Consider the following 19,951-nt stretch of genomic DNA (forward strand, 5'->3'; position numbering starts at 1 on the left):
GACACGTCGTCTGCATTCGACGAAATCTAAAACTTCAGTCTGGGCCTAGCTGGTCACGCTAGCCGGCCTACTGACGTCACAGGCTACGACGTTGTCAGCTTGACGACTCCGGCCTCTAATACAGGCGGCCGTGATACAGTGTGTTATTTACGGGAATACGCTTCTGCAATTTTGGCGCTAAGTGTCTAAATACAGGAAAGAGGAGGGGGGGGGGGAATATTTATAAACGTTATTAGAGGTGAATACATTACGATGTTGTTAAAAAATGTCCCAAAAACTTGGTAGTTCTTTCAGAATTATAATGTAGGTTGCGTCGTAAGAAAAACGATGACGAAACGCTTATTTCTTTTTATCCTTGATGTTAGCTGCACTTCAATCATCGTATTTTTCATCTAGGTCCAAGAACGTTACATTACAGGTGCACAGAATATTTACATTTCTCCACTATGTTTGCTCCTTTTCAATGATTGTAATGGTTTTGTTCAGAACATACAATTTTTTAAACCAATGGTACAGAGCATTTACATTTTTCCACAACATGTTAGGCAGCTTTCCAATTATTGTGATGTTTTGTACACAAGATAATTTTTGTTTGAAACTACCGGTACCAGTAATTTAAAATTTTTTTTTCTTTTTACTATAGTTTATGGCGGACGGAAACGAGTAGGAAACTAATCAGAGAAGCTTACATATACGTATCTAATACTCAGATTATAGCAGGAAATTGCTTCCGTATTCAGTTTGGTCTGCGTTGATAGAACGCGCAAGGCGGTTGATGCATACCCTCAAATAATAGTAATAACAATAATAATAGTATTGGAAACATATGGAAAAAACCCTAAGGGAATAAGGTAACTGATGTTACATCCTTTATTAATGCATAACAGTCCATTCATCACCTCTGCCAACAATTTAGTCACATTTAATTAATAAAATCTATTCACTCACCTAGTCACATAAAATATTTTCTTTGTCATTTACTCGATATTTCATATTTGAAGTACCTCTTATAATTTCTCATCTTTATGCTCTCTACAATGGCAGGGTAATAAGTTTTTTATGCATCATGACATTTCTTATGCTCACCAGAGATTTCGTTTATGCTTATTCAGTAAAAATTATTTTTTCCTTCTTTGTTTTTCTTTATTTTCTGGTTCTTATTCAGCAACCTACGTCAAATAATTCAATTTTGTTATTTTGCTTTTTCACTGGTGCCTCGAGCTGAGCTCAGTAGTCAGTATTTACAGTGCTATGCCAAAGACGTGTCCACGATTCTGTGGCAATGATTGAGATCGGCCTTGTTTTACTCGTACTTTATATATAGTGGGTCCTTCTGTTATTCCAATTTTGTTCGTAACTGTTAAAAGAAAAGAAAAAAAATCCTTGAGGTCTATGTTTATGTGCTGCTCCATGACTCTGGTGTCAATATCTTTATTCTTGGCTTGTATGTAACTAGTGTGTTTTTTCAGTAAATGTGTTTTTTCGTATCCAGGGTGTAACTATAAAGTTAATAAAATATTTTCGTGCCTTTAAAATAATATTTTTCATCAGGTTATGGGCCCAGTACACGTGTAATGGCAAACAACATAGTTTAATTAAAACAATATTTGAAATGAGCCTATGTCTGTAAAGAAACATGACTGCTAGCGGCGATTATAAGGTCAGCATTGATAAGCTTGAAGGACCTGACGACTGGGCCAAATGGAAATGGCATATTTCTATGGTGCTGCGTTCATATGGACTAGAATATATTACTAACGGTACGCGTGAACGTGTAAAGTTGCCGCAAGATGCGACAAGTGCACAAAAAGAAGCGTATGGGAATGGCACAAGGACGACGCAAAGGCAGCAAGTCTTATAGCAAGTGCACTAAGTAACCCTGCTGCAGAACTCATCTTAACGTGCAAGAATGCTAAAGAAATCTGGGACAAATTACGCGCCCGATTTGAACGTAGCAGTACTCAGCGTTTGAACATGTTGATTGAAACATTTTTCCGTGATGAAACGGAAGATATTAGTACACATGTGGCCAAACTGCAAAAGTTATTTGAGGACCTGAACGATGAATTAGCAAAACACGAAGAAAATACGCTATCTGAAAGAATCTTAAATGGTCGAATTTTGTCTACACTGGGAAAGACTACGACAATTTTAAGGATCTCTGGGATACGGTACCGACAGAAAAGCAAAGCTTGAATTTATTGATTGAAAAACTTTGTACTATTGAACTGCCTGAACAAGACAATAATGGAAGTGCAGTTTTCGTCGTTTCTAAAACAAGAAAACGGCAAACAAGTAATCAGCAAGTAAAGATGACGAAGTCACAATTAAAACAGAAGTTTCCGTGTAATATATGCAAACAATTAGGTCACTGGGCAGCAGAGTGTCCACAGAACACTCGTGACAGCAATAAAAGAAAAGAGAAGAAGCGAGAAAGTGAACACGCTGCATTTACTTCATACGCTATGGGTGTGTGTACTAGTAATCACAATGACCCAAATAAATGGTGTTGCGACAGTGGCGCTACAAATCATAAAACTCCCAACAAACAGTATTTTGTTTCGTATAGTGAATTTGATGCTCCTCAAGTAATTTCATTGTGAAAACAAGATGTCAAAATGTGTGCGTACGGTCAAGGAACAGTTTACATCCAAATTCGACGAAACAATAAATGGTACAATGCTAGAATGGACAATGTTTTGTACGTTCCTGATGCAAGTGCTAGTCTGTTCTCTGTGAGAGCCATTGCCTGCAGAGGCTACAGTACTAATTTTAGTTATAATAATGTCTATGTTCGAAAAAAAGTCAATGGCAATGTTGTTATGACAGGTTATGTGAAAAATGGACTTTATGTGTTGAACATACGTAGTGTTAGAAAAGCAAAAATGAATCATGTGAACTTGATGACTTCATCCGAAACATTGCAAGTGTACCATGAAAGGTTTGGTCATCAAAATAAACAACATGTGAAGAATATTTTAAAAGGAATAAACATTAATGTGAAAGATGCCAAGAGTGAATTTTGTGACGGCTGTGCGGTTGGAAACATGCATAGGCTGCCATTCAAAACACGAACAATACGCGCTATCAGTACTGGTGAATTAATCCACGCGGATGTCAATGGACGAATGAGCACGAAATCTTTTGGAGGTAAGCATTATTATGTATGTTTCAAAGACGATTTTAGTAAATTTCGTCGAATTTTCTTTTTAAGACACAAAAGTGAGGTGTGTACTGTGTTTAAGCAGTTTTTAAATGAAGCACGAACTAATGGACATGTTGTTAAACAATTTAGATGTGATGGTGGCAAAGAATTTAATAATAAGAATGTCAGTGAACTGCTTGCAGACAGGGGAATAGAGCTACTGATCCCTCCTCCTTACACTCCTGAACAAAATGGTGTGACCGAACGGGAAAATAGGACCGTTGTTGAAGCTGCCCGGTCAATGCTAAATCCGAGAAAATTAACTAAAGGGTTGTGGGCAGAGACATGTAACACAGCAGTCTACCTAATAAATCGTACTGGAAAATCTTCAGTTGAAAATAAAACCCCATTATGAACTATGGTTTAATCGACCAGTAGGACGACTTGATCATCTCAGAATTTTTGGCACAGGCTGCTATGTTCACATTAACATACAATTCCGTTCCAAGTTTGATGATAAGGCAGTTTTTGGACGACTTGTTGGATATGTTAATGACAAGGATGGTTTTAGAGTTTGGATTCCATCTAAAAGAAAAGTAGTGTTGAGTCACGATGTGAAATTTAAGCCAGAAATTGTTTGTGATTTACATAGTGATCATGTTGAATTTGAAGTCCCTCAGGAAGAATTTAATGATCCGAATTCATCTAAAGATGACCAACGGAAATCTCCTAGATTGTACACTTCTGGAGGAAGTCAAACTCAAGAAAAAATTGGCATTCTCGATTCCAGAGAAAGTCAAGAGTCGAGTGAATCTGATGAAAATAAAGAATTAACAGAATTTCTAAAAGCAGAGGCTGCTGAATTTTCTAATGAAGAGAAACAGAAGAATAAAAGACAACGAAGAAAACCAACCTGGATGGAAAGTGGTGAATTTTGTATGGCAACAAAAGTTGATGCTAACAATTACACACACACACACACACACACACACACGAAGTGTGCTGCGGCAACCGCGGCCGTGTAATAGCTCGAAAAACTAGTAAAGTCAATGAACTCACGTTTGACAAGTAAGTAAAGAGTAATTATCGCAGCAAACACAACCATTTACTTCTACGTCTTCATAATATATAGTTCATTTGATACCAGCTTCTTCTCTGATTGCTGGAAATAAATTTTAAAATGTCAATATTGGAGGACGTAAAATAAATAAAACATACAAAGTCTTAAGTGTGTTCAGGAGATGACGGAAGCAAGCCTTGCGAAGTCTTTGGCCCACAAATTTAAACTGAAAGGCACATGCAGGCTGTCTAGCAAACAAACTGAGTAGCTTATCTTTTGATTTTACATTTAATCAGATTAAATTCCTATAGACATACAAAGAGAAGTGTATCACAGTTACTGTGAGTCACTTATGTGACACTAGCAACCTACCCCAGTATGCACTGCAACACTAAGTATGTACGGCGGTCAACTTGCCTGGCAAAGCAATAACTTTGCTTATGGGCCATTGCATAGAGTTATGATTAAAATACAGGGAACAACGTTGGTAACTCAATATCATCACTTTCATACAGCACGAAGCACCTTCTATCATGCACAATCAGTCTGAAGCTACCCTTCTCCACACATCATGGTACATAGTATCCTCTGCCATGCAGTGTCATACAAAGCATCTTTGACACCCAACACTGATATGGAGCACCCTCTGTGACACATACCTAACATTGGTGTGAAGTACCCTCTGTCATATAACTTGACACAAAGCACCCTCTGTCACACAACAATACAAAGCATCATGTTCTACGCAAAATCGGTAAGATGCACACTCTGCCACACAACAGTGGTACGTGGCTCCCTCTGCCATGCAGAGTGAAGCATTTTCCAGCATGCAACATTGGTAGAGTGCACACACTGTCATTTAAAAGAGGTATGCAGCACCCTCTTCCTTGCAACATCAGTATGAAGCATCCTCTGCCATGCATCATTGGCACTGCATGCTGGCTCCGATATGGGTGGCCTTTTGCTTGTATGGATGATTCCACTGGAGTTCTGCCAATCACCACTATGTGGCAATAGTATCACTTTCACAGCAGCTGGAGCCAATTTGCAAGAAATATTTACAATTTAGATGCAGAAACTTTCCTCATGAATCATTCTATCTATTAGTGAAAACTGTATCAAAATCCCTACATTAGCTCCTGAGATTAGCCTGAACATACAGACAGAAATCGTGGTGGGAGACACTATACATGTATAGAATATAAGAAGAAGATGGTACAATATCATGAGGAAACTCAATTAATGTTACAAGGTTATTAACACTGTAGGGATAAATCATCTGAAATACATTTTGTTTATTGTTACCAATGTTAATGTATATGATCCCACTTCAGTCACCAATGGTAATGTATATGGTCAGGGAAGGGGGGAGAAGGTTGTTACATCTGCATTGTGATGACAGTATGCAGGAGGTCGAGCAGTCAGGATTTAGGAGTGGGCAGCCAGGGCTGCCATTAAATGACTAAACAGGAAATTAGGTACAATAAAGAGGATATATTTCAATGTACGGTGTACTAGTGTCACGCCTAGGGTCGGAAGTTACCAGTTACTCTGCCTTCCAAAAAGACGTTTGTTCTGCTCAAGGTCTGGATTACAAGACAGAGAGGCAACTGTGTTCTGCACCGCAGAACACTCCACCATCCACACATGTGACCTGTATCCCACGCACACTATTGGCTAAAACCAATAGCATGAATTCACTAGCAGTTTCAACAGAGGTCTCAGGGTGTCTCTTGTCAGCAGCTTTAACTGGACAGAACTGCCTCGGTTTTGAAGGACAGGCAACTTGTGTCATGTAGGTACAGTGTAAGATACTCTGGGAGAAAACTTGTAAAGACTTCACTGGGCCTTTGAAATAAATTTTTTAACCAATTCCCCTAAAATATTTCTTGACTGGCTGCCACCCTGTACATTCCTTCCCCCTTCCAGAGAAGTGGTGACAAACATTGTTAACAAAACAGCGTCAGTCACTCCCCAGAAAGAAGAGTTACCCTATTAGGGGCCTTAATATTATGGGAGGGATCTGTTACAGTGTTTCATTTAGTGTAAGCAGGAGGGAACTAACATATAGTCATGTTTATCAAATTTCATGAGTTAAGAAAATAGTAAAAAATAAACTATTCAAATTACAGTACAAAATCGCCTAGAATGGTTGAAATTATCACTGTCCATGTAATCAGATCTTAAAACATACGATGTTAAAATCATACCAGAAAGCTTCACAAAAGAGAAATAAACTATTTTGGTTTCCATTAGGTTCAGGAAAAAAATCTGTTGTTATCTGCTGTTGCAGTACAAACTCATTGTCATAGGGAGTAGATGGTGGCCGAACTGAATCAGCACTGATCTTTTAATGATTTACAGGCGTTGTTTGTATTATTTGGCAAATATTAATCTCATTGCTAGATAGTGGAACTAATACCAAAAATAAAATGCATCAACAACATGAGAGAATACTCAGTTCTAGAATAATCAAAGTATTTGGGTAAACAACATAATAAATCAACTTAATGCAATTGTTAGCATCTGACTTGGGTAAAAACTGGGTGAAGTATATTTAAAAAGAGTGATAACAAACGTAAAATTGTGATATATCCACCACATATTAGTTACGGGTAATAGTTGTGCAAAGTTTCACAGGCTACAAAATATTAACACATTTCAGTAGAATGGAGGATGCAGTTAGCAAGCTGAAGAGATGATGTTCCATAAATCACATGAAAATCTTTAACCACATTAACTCATGTTAAAATACAAGGTACAAAAGTTTTCTTGTAAAATACTGGACTTATGGATGAATTCAGGGGATAACAAAGGCTACACATCAAAACCCATGACTATCTACTACCAAAATGCTACCTTCTCACATTAAAGTACCTTAAATCACTTCATAGAGCAATCGTCCTTCAAAACATGGCATACTGGAATAAATATGAACACACAGAAAGCGAAGAAGACAGTGAAATATTACACCTAGGTCAAAATTACTTACTAGTTTCAACTGTAAAAATTGTGACATAGAATAGCCAGAGCATCTGATGTGCTGTCACTAGCTTGACTTGAATACATCATTTAACATTATCCTCATCCTATTCATAAAACTTCAGATAAAAAGGGGAAAGAATCCATTGAGTTTATAATCAGTTCACAAACTACGAAAAGATTCAGAGCTAGAATGTGGTTCTGTGCGACAGAGGCACACGCACTGTATGTAAACAAACTTCTGACTAACGGGAGAAGAGCAGGCTTGTCCGGCAGGGAAGGAGAGATATGCACGTGATGTCGACAAACTTAAATGGAGCTTCTCTCTAGTTGGGTGATGGAGGGGGTTATTATTTGTGGCAGAGGGTGCTTTGTGTCAAGTTATATGACAGAGGGTGCTTCACAGCAATGTTAGGTATGTGTCACAGAGGGTGGTCCATATCAGAGTTGGGTGTCAAAGATGCTTTGTATGACACTGCGGGAGGGGTAAGAGCGGAGAGGCATGTGCAAGGGATGAGGAATGGCGAGAGGACCACTGGCTGCCAACAAGAGTGCAGAAGAAGGCGAGCCTCATCGTGAAGTGTCAATGAAGTATAGATGAAAGAGATAGGTAGGCAATCAATTTATGAAAGCAAAGACTGAAAGAATAACCAGATCAGCTGGGCACTCTGCGGGCAGTAACCGCACCGTGTAAGGCACACGGCCGTGGAGGAGGGAGGTACAAAGTAATGGTTGAGGTTGGAATGAACAGACAAGCGACTCAGAGCAAGGGTAGTAATCCAGCGCAATGCATGGGCGAGGGAGGAACTGTGCTCTGTCTGCATAGGGGCAATTTTGTCTCGTGGGAGTTAATTACTACAAAATTCCCAAAATCCATGAAGTAATAGGGTGAGCTAAAAAAAAAAGGGGGACGGTGGGTGGTATGAACTACTACGACATTGTACAATAAAAACTTTTATTCATTAGGGTGGAAGTCTCTTGCTAACTATATTTCCAAGAAGATAATGCATAACTGCGCTTGGGAGATGACGTCACGTCGGGGGTGCTAATCATCAACAATCTAGTGCTTATTTCAGCAGGTGTTTCAATCTTATTACGTCATGGACTAGAGGGAAGGTATTATGGTATGGTACTATTCTTCGGAGGAGGCTCGGAAATGCAGAGCGCCACCAAACTAAATGGCGGTGCACGGGAAGACATCCCATAATGGCGTGCTTTGTTATTGCGATGTGCTCCGCTTTGCAGTCCATCAGCTGGAGGTCGCTTGCTTCCAAATTCCCCTCAGAGTTATAATCTGGTCAGCGGCATGAGAATGAAAAACTCACAATCATTTTTTTAATCTTAGGCAGCTTGAAAGAATACAGGCAAATCAATGCTTCTAAAACGACAGTAGACTTAGCTCATCTGCAAAGCAGTGGAGCATTAGTTCCATAAGTAAGATGAAAATCCAAAGTATCACAATCTATTGAACAATAAAAGACTAATAGAATAGACACCACAAGGACTGGCTCCACTTTCTAGGTTTGACAACAAAATAAAAGCAGCCCCTTGTACACTAACAAGCAGAATAAGGAGTACTTTGAAAAGATACGTAAATAGTGTTAAGCAAACCATTTTATTTGTAATCTGATAATTTTGTTAATCAATGACATATTCAGAAAAATGTATTATTGTGTTGTGTGTCAAGAATTGTAACCTGTTTTTGAACATATAAATGAATCATTCGGTGCTGAATAAAGTATTTTAGTATTATTATTATTATTATTATTATTATTATTATCATCATCATCTACATCTACATTTATATTCCACAAGCCACCCAATGGTGTGTGGTGGAGGGCACTTTACGTGCCACTGTCATTACCTCCCTTTCTGTTCCAGGCGCGTATGGTTCGCGGGAAGAACAACTGCTGGAAAGCCTCCATGCGTGCTCAAATCTCTCTAATTTTACATTCGTGATCTCCTCGGGAGGTATAAGTAGGGGGAAGCAATATATTCGATACCTCATACAGAAACGCACCCTCTCGAAACCTGGACAGCAACCTACACCACGATGTAGAGCGCCTCTCTTGCAGAGTCTGCCACTTGAGTTTGCTAAACATCTCCATAACACTATCACACTTACCAAATAACACTGTGACGAAACGCGCTACTCTTCTTTGGATCTTCTCTATCTCCTCTGTCAACCCAACCTGGTACGGATCCCACACTGATGAGCAATACTCAATTATAGGTCGAACGAGTGTTTTGTAAGCCACCTCCTTTGTTAATGGACTACATTTTCTAAGGACTCTCCCAATCAATCTCAACCTGGCACCCGCCTTACCAACAATTACTTTTATATGATCATTCCACTTCAAATCGTTCTGTACGCATACTCCCAGATATTTTACAGAAGTAACTGCTACCAGTGTTTGTTGAGCTATCATATAATCATACAATTAAGGACCCTTCTTTTTATGTATTCGCAATACATTACATTTGTCTATGTTAAGTTTCAGTTGCCGCTCGCTGCACCAAGTGCCTATCCGCTGCAGATCTTCCTGCATTTCGCTGCAATTTTCTAATGCTGCAACTTCTCTGTATACTACATCATCATCATCATCATCATCATCATCATCATCATCATCAACCCCACCAGATGGGTGCCTGAAATTTTCTAGATTTGTATAATCAAATACATCCCTGGATTTATCTGAGCAGATGTTATTCTCATCCTTTCCTGTGACCGCATTCCCGTGGCATTTACATTGTATGCACAGGTGACTAATACTCCAGGATTGCTTCCCATAGCATATATTAACTGGAATTCTTGCCAATTTCACAAAATTCAGACTTAGCCCCAGATGACAATGATGTAGGCAGTCATCAATAGCTTGAGATTTTATCCGCATTTGATGCAGCAAGGTAACTGAGACCTTTTTAGCCAAGAATCCATCATAGAAGACACTGTAGGATAATCTGTATCTGCTTGGTGATATCTGTTTTAGCATCAAATTTTTAGTCAATAACAGTAAATACCTATTGATGAATATAAGAGAAAAATGAAGACTTTAAGTTCAGTAGCTCATAAGATGGTCCTGTTACTTGTGATACAAGAAATAGTTGAGTAACATTGGAAAGTGACACCAAGGAAGTATTTGATGTGTCCGACAGCATGGAACACATGGAATAACTGGGCTCCTAACTGGACAAGAACAGGTACTCTTTATTAGGAGTAGTACAACACAGAAAACATACAAGATTTCTGAAGATAGCATAATTAGGCTACAATGACATTTGTCAATTCTTGGTTCAGTTACAAGTACAAATAATACTTTGCAAGTAACAGCCCAGTTCTCAAGCGAGGTTCTGGGAGCGAGAAGACTTAGCAAGCAGCAGTAATTCATTAGTGAGTTATGAGAAGAAATAACATTTAGCAAGTAAGTTCACTGAATACACATGGCCTTGGCTGATAGCCAGGTCAACATTAGAACTACTATCAGATGCTACTGTGGGGTAGCTCATGCTTTGTTGGATAAGCCACATGGGTGTAGTAAGCATAAAGCTAAGAGGGAGAGCACTTTCTCTGATTTATGAGCCACATGGGCACACCTAGAGTAAAGCCCAGAGTGTACACAGAGCAGTTGCTTGTGTTCCAATGGATGGGCTGCTGAGTGGAGTCAGTGTTAGGCCCAGAGCATACGTGAATGCTGATCTACCAGTCATTACCAAATACCGTATTTACTCGAATCTAAGCCGCACTCGAATCTAAGCCGCACCTGAAAAATGAGACTCGAAATAAAGGAAAAAAAAATTTCCCGAATCTAAGCCGCACCTGAAATTTGAGACTCGAAATTCAAGGGGAGAGAAAAGTTTTAGGCCGCACCTCCAAATCGAAACAAAGTTGGTCCATTGTAATATGAGACACAATTTAGGTCGAATGAATGACGATACAGCTACAGTAGTTTGGTTCGAGTCGTAAGCTTAGCAGTTAAGCTTTACCAGGTATCCATTGCTATGCGTCAGGCGCTCCGTCCGTATTTATACGGGTATCCTTCCTTTTTCACGTGCTTCGTCTGGTTTGAATCGATTGCTTATTTTGCTTTGATCTGATAAGTGCCGTTTTCTTTGTTATAGGTGTTTGCGTCACTCTTAAGCTGAAAATGCATTATTGAACTGTGTCATGCATTGTTTGTTGCATTCTGATAGTGTGTGTTTACGGCCTGTCGCGGCTCGCGGCATGGCTTGCTTTTGTGCGCGCTACCGCCGCGCACAATTAAAAAAAAAAAGAGAGAGGAATCGTCTCATTAGCGAAACAATGGCAAGAGACTGCTATTTGTTGTTACTTACACTGCTGCTTTCTTTGATAATGATCAACAAGAATCAAATAATAGACTGCGTATGATAGAACATGTTCTGAACGAGAGTTAGGCGAAAATTTTTCTTCGTTGAAAATCTTTGCGGCCGCTTCTTTATTACATCAAATTCTGCACAGAAATTAGAGTCATCTTAGATTTAAAAATCTAGTCACTTGCCGTGCTTCATTTCTGACTGTATCACTATTAGGCATAAGAATAATACGAATATAAAGATAACGCGATACGTATATCCTTCCGCGTTTGCTGTTGTCTCTCTCTAGTTTCGTAGTTTATTAGGCAGACAGGATTTAAATGAGATAGCAGCAAACACGAAAGAATACAAGGCAAAATGTTTACATTCGTATTATTCTTATGGTGAAGAGAATACTGTATGTGATTCAAATTTCATCAGGTTCCTATTAACAACCATCTCTTCTCACAGATAGGAAAAAATTCAGAACGTAGAGTTGGCCATATTGACAAACATCCCAAACAGTCTTGCCATTCAGATTTTCGTAGCACACTGAAATTGTGCTACATTCGAAGATGAACAATACGGAATTTGTATTTACTTCATTGGATAATGTATGAAAATGCAGTGGTCGAATCTCGCGGCGGAGAAAAAAAGCTCGTCTTCCACTTTTTTTTTTTTTTTTAATTTAGTTACTGACGCAGAGGTTTTGGCGCCAGTATTTATCTTTGTGCCTACAAAACATGCCTGCATAGCGCTTCATATATTCGACGGCAGAAGTTAGTTGTGGCGGCACCCACCAACATTTTTCGTAACTTCTGCTTGCTTTGCACTCGATTCTAAGCCGCAGGCGGTTTTTTGGATTACGAAAACCGGAAAAAAAGTGCGGCTTAGATTCGAGTAAATACGGTAGGCAGGCAAATGGATACCTGCATAAAGCACATGATTTGATGGTACACCACAGTTGCTGAAGTGCACTCTGCTGGTAGCAAGGCTGTTGCCTCCTGTGAGGGATGCTGGCTGGTTCTGACAGATGTCAGGAGTATGGGAACCCACTGGCTGCAGAAATATGTATGGTAGCCTAAATGGCTGTGGACATGGCAGTAATGGAGCTTTTGCAGCATTGGTGTGAAATTATTTTTCAGATGCTGAATTATATACTTCCTCAAAGTGAACTTTATGAAGAGACAATCAGCAGGCCACTAAAATCTTCATCTTCATTGTTCTCATCACAAATGAGAGGAGGATACAGCGTATCACTATTGTTTGGTATCCTCCATACTGTTCCACATATACTTTGTGCTAAAACAGTCTGTATGATTCTGTATGTGTCCAGGTTTTTCTAATTTTACAATAGTAGTCTTGTGCAGTATATAATGTGTTACTAAATATTTGTAATGCCCAACAGCAGTGATTCATATAGAATGAAATATGGCAAAATGGTGCTGTGACAAACAATACACTGGGAGTGTGATATGGGCATTGCACAAAATATGGTACCATGTATTTCTACCATGATGTACTATGGTGGTATATTTGTTGCCGAGATGGCTGCATCAATTCAACTACAGTATACCAATGAGACTTGGTGTATAACACCAATGGCTTTTGTGGTAATTGACATTAACAGCATATGTTGTACATGACACAGTTCCCTAGTGCTGCAGGTAATGAATGCTGCAACATAGTGAATTCTTCATACAAAAAGAAGGCAACATGCCGTTCACGTACGGTCATGAAAATGGCATTGGATATAAATCGCCATGCTTGTATCAAGAACATTTTTAAAAACAGATAACAAAAATAACACATGAAATTTGCTGCAGTTTATGATCAAATGGATAAGGTGAAGTTAGATGTAGTGATAATTCAAATGGCTCTGAGCACTATAGGACTTAACATCTGAGGTCATCAGTCCCCTAGAACTTAGAACTACTTAAACCTAAGGACATCACACACATCCATGCCCAAGGCAGGATTCGAACCCGCGACCGTAGCAGTCGCGTGGTTCTGGACTGAAGCACCTAGAACCACTTGGCCACCGCGGCCGGCTTAGTGATAATTAGTGAAGTTTGATGACAGGACTTCTTGTCAGGTGAGTACAGGGTTGTAAATACAAAATCAAATAGGGATAACACTGGTAGCTACTATGAACAGCATAGTGAATGCATTATCATAGCCAAGATAGACATGAAGTCAATGCCCAACACAGATGTTCAAGTTTACATGCCAACTAGCTCCCCTGATAATGAAGACATTGAAAGAATGAATGATGGTATTACTCAGCTAGTTAAGGGAGATGAAAATTTAATTGTGATGGTTGATTGGAACTTGGTAGTAGGAAAAGGAAGAGAAGGAAAAATAGTAGAACACATACTGTAGAAAAGGAGTTAAAGAGGAAGCTGCCTGGTAGAATGCTGCACAGAGCATAATTTAATCATAAAAGAAGGGATCAGCTGGTAGGACACATTCTGGGTTGTCAAGGAACATATTGGGGGTTAAAAATTGTAGAGGGAGACCAAGGCTTGAATGCAGTAAGCTGTAGTTATGCAGAGATGAAGACACTTGCAAATGATGGAATAGCATGGAGAACTGCATCAAACCATGCTTTGGATTGAAGAGCACATAAAAAACATAAGTACACACATGCACATAAATCACATGGTTGGTGGTTTGTTTTACGCGACTATGACCTGAACCCATACCAACTCACAGGGTAAAGAGATTAAGCAATGCTGATTTCCTGCCACAGCTAAAAATTCTGTTAGGGGTTCCTTTACATGGCCACTAACACAGTGATGTTTCCGATATAAGTCTTGTTTAGTGATGAAGACACATTTGGATAATATGGCATCATGAACATCACAAATGTAAGACTAACATTGGACAGGCAGTAACACTGTGGTATGGCTGTTGCTGATAGGTACACTGACTTGGATTCAACGTGCAGTATGCCATTATCCTCAATTGCCTGACCAGCCGATCCCATGACTTAATGGGCTAGCTTACTTCCTTTCTTGAATGTTATGTCTGTGATAACGAAAATGTAATGCCTAGTATTTGACCATACTATGTGGTTCATGCATTATGAGGCCTGAGCACACTTCAGATGGATTTTGGTTTTAGGACACCACCTCCCCAAGATGGTGGTCCATGTATTAAGGTCCAGTTCATTGGCCTGCCCATTCATCTGATCTTAATACAATGGATTACACTACTCCAGTTATATCAGTAACTATTATGCCTCTGCAGGAGCCAAAATAGTGACTACAGTTGTTCATGTTCATGCCTTACCATGCCACATTCATTGGTGCTCAGACATTTGAAGTGTCTACTGTAGTACGGTACTGTACATTATGAACACTAAATTGTACAGCCAAATTAAGTAACAGTTATTTGCAAATATGTGTTCTACAGATATTTTGTTCTGTTTTGGTTCCATGAATCACTCCTTTGATGTGAGAGTCAACATACTTAGGCCACAATGAATGTGTGTCATAAAAGATAGTATATAAATACTGTCTGTATATTCGACTGACACATCATGTGGAGAATGGGGATAGCTGCTGTTTTCAGCAAATTAGAGAAAGGGAAGATTGGACTGATTGAGAAAGGAAACTGCAAATTTCATTTAGTTTTTGTATACAGATCAGCCAGGCCATTATGATCACTGATCTATTGTCAATACAAAACACTCAGGCGACGGCAGCATCACCTGGCGAGGAATGACTGCTAGTCAGACATACACACAGTACATATAGTATCAATGAGCATGCTGTCTGTGTGTAGAAAGGGGAAGCAGAGTGAAGCATTTTAGTTTGACCGAGGGAAGATTGTGATGGCCCAAAGGCTTGGCACGATTTGTTGAGTGTTCGAGTAATACTGTGGTGAGTGTCTTCCAAATGTGACAAAACCAGGGTGAAACCATGTCCACATATCGCGGTATTGGGCAGCCACCCCTCATTACAGATATCGGATGTCATAGGCTGAGCAGTCTGGTAAAACAGGACAGAACTACCGGTAACATCAGACTTTAATGCTGAGCAGTGCAGAAGTGTGTCTGAACACTCCTAATGATGGCCTCCTTAGCTGACAACCCTTGCATGTCCCGGAGTTAACACAACAACATTGGCAACTATGATTGAAATGGGCACGTGACCATCACCACTGGATGTTAGCATAGTGACAGAGCATTGCATGATCTGATGAATCCCGATACCTTCTTCATCATACCAATGGGAGTGTGTGAATCTGTCACCTTCCAGGGGACTAGCTCCTTGACACCTGTACTGTGGATGGAGAGAAGCTAGCAGAGGCTCCATTATGCTCTGAGGAACATTCATGTGGACATCCATGGGTCCAGTGGAACTCATGCAAGGCATGATGGCCAAAGAGTATCGTACATTGGTTGCAGACCACATACACCCCTTCATGACGATCATGTTTTCTGATGGAAGTGGTATTTTTCTCTGAGATAATGTGCCATGTCACAAAGTCAGGATTATGATGGGGTGGTTTGAAGAACACAGAGGCGAGTTCCAATCGATGTGCTGGCCACCAAATCACCAGATCTGAACCTTGTGACTTGTCTGTGCAGACATGGTGCCAGCTCCCTCCAGTGACCTACCGAGGCCTCATTGCTTTTGTGCCATGATGCGTTGTCACTGTTATCCATGCCAAAGGTGGACATATCAGCTATTAGGCAGGTGGTCATAATGTTCTGGCTGATTGTATGGTGCTGTTGTTACTATATCTCAAAAGTGGGTGAAAAATAGTTATACTGCTACTAGATGCATATTCATGTCTCAGCCACAGGTGTTACAGGCTTCATGTTTAGGAGAAAACTGTTCAGATCACAGCATTGCAAATGTCTCAAGGTAAGTGGTGGAACTGTGAACAAAGGCTTTTTATTTGGGAAGAGTGGGGTTCAAATTCTTGTCTGACCAGCCACATGATGGCAATCTAATATTTCCCTGATTTGCTCAAGCCAAGTTGTTCTTCTGAAAAGGGCAGAGCCAATTTTATTCCACATCCTTGTCTCTTGATCATCTCCAATGACATCATTGACTTGACATTAAACAATAATCTTCCTTCCTTTTTTTATTGTAAATGGGGTTTCAAAGTAGATGAGACATACCTTGTTGCCTTTGTTGACCTTACCATTGTCAGTTGTGATTGCAGTTAAAAAAGGTGGTGAATCATACTGTTACATCACACTGTGCTTGTTTAAAATGTACAATGAGAGATATTCGTAGGCCACTGCTGAAAGTAGATGCAGATTTATTAAGCAAAAAGGGACAGGGCACCTGCAGCCTCCAAGGACCCAGGTGGTTGCAAAAGGCAAAATGAAACCGTATGGGATGTACCTGGTTGTGTAGTGATTACTAAAACTGCTCTAGCCTTAGTTTTCCACTGTCAGTTTAAGGCAGATAGAATGAACTTTATCAGCAGTCTCTGGTGTAATCTTTGGACCTTTACACCTTAACAAAGAAAGTGTTTATAAGACTGGACACTTAATTGAAAACTGATTCCTCCAGTTAGTGTTTCTGTCACCATCTGTTGTGTATTCTTGCTGCTGTCTCACACAAAGCAATTTTTTAAGAGACACTTCATTTGCTTTTATTCTTTGTATAAAGTAAAACAACAATGTTTGAACACAGCTTGAGGGATTTAAAATTATTTGAAAACTGCATAATCTCGTAGTGATGCATGAAACAGAAATAACAATGTAGTGTACTGTATCTTGCATACTTTTCTTGGTCAAGACTGAGTGACTTTTCCTTGCACCTTTTATTCTCTATAACAGTGTTTTATGTTCCCATGGAGCACAGTATTACAAAAATAAGAGTTGTCATCTATTCCTTTTTGCATCCCAGTGGGATTGCTTTGCTTGTCAGTGTTTAGTAACTATTGTTCTAATGTTCTCTTTGTATATACACATGGAAGAAGAATGGGTAGCTTTGAGAGACAAAATAGTGAAGGCAGCAGAGGACCAAGAAGGTAAAAAGACGAGGGCTAACAGAAATCCTTAGGTAATACAAGAGATATTGAATTTAATCAATGTGAGGATAAAATATAAAAATGCAGTAAATGAGGCAGGAGAAAGGAATACAAACGTCTAAAAAATTAGATCGACAGGAAGTGCAAAATGGGTAAGCAGGAAAGCCTAGAGGACAAATGTAAGGATGTAGAAGCAAATATCACGAGGGGTAAGAGAGATGCTGCCTACAGGAAAACTGAAGAGACCTTTCGAGAAAAGGGGACCACCTGTATGAATATCAACAGTTCAGATGGAAAACCAGGCCTAAGCAAAGAAGGGAAAGCAGAAAGGTGGAAGGTATATATAGATGGTATATACAAGGGAGATGTCCATGAGGGCAATATTATGGAAATGGAAGAGAATGTAGATGAACATGAGAAGGGATATATGATACTGTGTGAAGAATTTGACGAAGCACTGAAAGACTTAGGTCGAAACAAGGCCCCGACAGTAGACAACATTCTGTTAGAGCTACTGATAGCCTTGGGAGAGCCAGCCATGACAAAACTTTTCCATATGGTGAGCAAAATGTATGAAACAAGTGAAATAACCACAGACTTCAAGAACAATACAGTAATACCAATTCCAAAGAGAGCAGATGCTGACAGATGTGAAAATCACTGTGCAAAAGTCACATTGCAAGATAAATTCTTTACAGAAGAATGGAAAAACTGGTAGAAGCCGACCTAGGGGAAGATCAGTTGGGATTCTGAAGAAATGTGGGAACACACAAGGTAATACTGCCCCTATGACTTCTCAAAGAAGATAGACTACAGAAAGACAGGTCTACATCTACATATATAGCATTTGTGGACTTAGAGAAAGTTTTTGACAATGTTGACTGAAAGACTCTCTTTAAAATTCTAAAGGTGGTAGGGATAAATACAAGGAGCGAAAGGCTATTTACAATTTGTACAGAAACCAGATGGTAGTTATAAGAGTCAAGGGGCATGAAAGAGAAGTAGTGGTGAGAAGGGAATGAGACAGGGTTGTAGCCTATCCCTGATATTATCCAATCTGTATATTGAGCAAGCACTAAAGGAAACAAAAGAAAAATTTGGAGTAGTAATTAAAATCCATGGAGAAGAAATAAAAACTCTGAGGTTTGCCAATGACATTGTAATTCTGTCAAGAGTCAGCAATGGACCTGGAAGAGCAGTTGAATGGAATGGCCAGTGTCTTGAAAGGAGGATACAGGATATACATCAACAACAAAAAAGTGAGGATAACGGAATGTAGCTGAATTAAACCAGGTGATGCTGAGGGAATTAGATTAGGAAATGAGACACTTAAAGTAGTAGATGAGTTTTCCTATTTGAGAAGCTAAATAACTGATGATGATCAAAGTATGGAGGATGTAAAATGTAGACTTGCAATGGCAAGGAAAGTGTCTCTGAAGAAGAGAAATTTGTTAACATCGAGTACAGATTTAAGTATCAGGAAATCCTTTCTGAAAGTATTTGTATGGAATGTAGCTATGTATGGATATGAAACATGGGCGATAAACAGTTTAGACAAGAAGAGATTAGAAGCCTTTGAGATGTGGTGCTACAGAAGATTAGATGGGTAGATCACATAACTAATGGCAAGGTAGTGAATAGAATTTGGGAGAAGAGAAATTTGTGGGACAACCTAACAAGAAGAAGGGATCATTTGTGGGAAATGCTCTGAGGTATCAAGGGATCACCAATTTAGTACCGGAGGGAAGGAAGTATTGGGGGCGGGCGGGGAGGGGGCGGGGGATCGTAGAGGGAGACCAAGAGATGAATACAGTAAGCAGATTCAGATGGATGTAGGTTGCAGTAGCTACTTGGAGATGAATAGGCTTGCAAAGGACTGAAGAAGACAACAACAACAACAACAACAACATTGTTAGAGACCAAGTACAAGCTAGGATTGGACAAGGATGGGGCACAAAAGTGATCCAATCCTGCCCAATGAAGCTTCTCTAGTATAGGTATCAACAGAGTCAGGGGAACTATGGATAATCTTTATAACTATGCTGACTTCATCAGAGAATTTTATTTATAATATTGTCTTGGGTTATCTGCTGAGGGCAGTGTCATCTTGAAGCAATGTTTCAAAAAGTTTTCTGCTTATTTTTCTCAAGGAAAACTTGGATCTAGGTGGGCAGTTGGGATCTTGAGCGCTGATCCTCTCAAATGGAAGGTGGTGGTTTTTCATAGATTTATTTCTTCTCTTAGTGTTTTTAGTATCTCTTCTTGCTGTAACTTACACACACTCAAATTTTCTGTTACTGTAGCACCATATCTGAAACATTTCATCAAAGTTTCACTTATGTAAGTGCTTTGCGCCACATGCATAATCTTGGGAACTTGTTTCTCAATCCTGTATCAGTATCTCATAGTAGCAAAAACTCTTTAGTTGAAGAATTTTTTTGTCTATGTCAATT

The 19,951-nt window shown here is 39.5% G+C and overlaps 1 protein-coding gene across 1 annotated transcript in view; it reads left to right on the plus strand.

Moving 5' to 3' along the window:
• Positions 1-2,930: 2,930 nt before the first annotated feature.
• LOC126176960 (ketohexokinase-like) overlaps positions 2,931-19,951 on the plus strand; it is a 120,811-nt gene continuing 103,790 nt past the window's right edge. Inside the window, exon 1 of the mRNA XM_049924169.1 lies at positions 2,931-3,150. The gene's annotated coding sequence lies outside the window, so the exon portion shown is untranslated. The remainder of the gene's footprint in view (positions 3,151-19,951) is intronic.

This window comes from Schistocerca cancellata, chromosome 3, assembly GCF_023864275.1.
Source record: "Schistocerca cancellata isolate TAMUIC-IGC-003103 chromosome 3, iqSchCanc2.1, whole genome shotgun sequence".
NCBI lineage: Eukaryota > Metazoa > Arthropoda > Insecta > Orthoptera > Acrididae > Schistocerca > Schistocerca cancellata.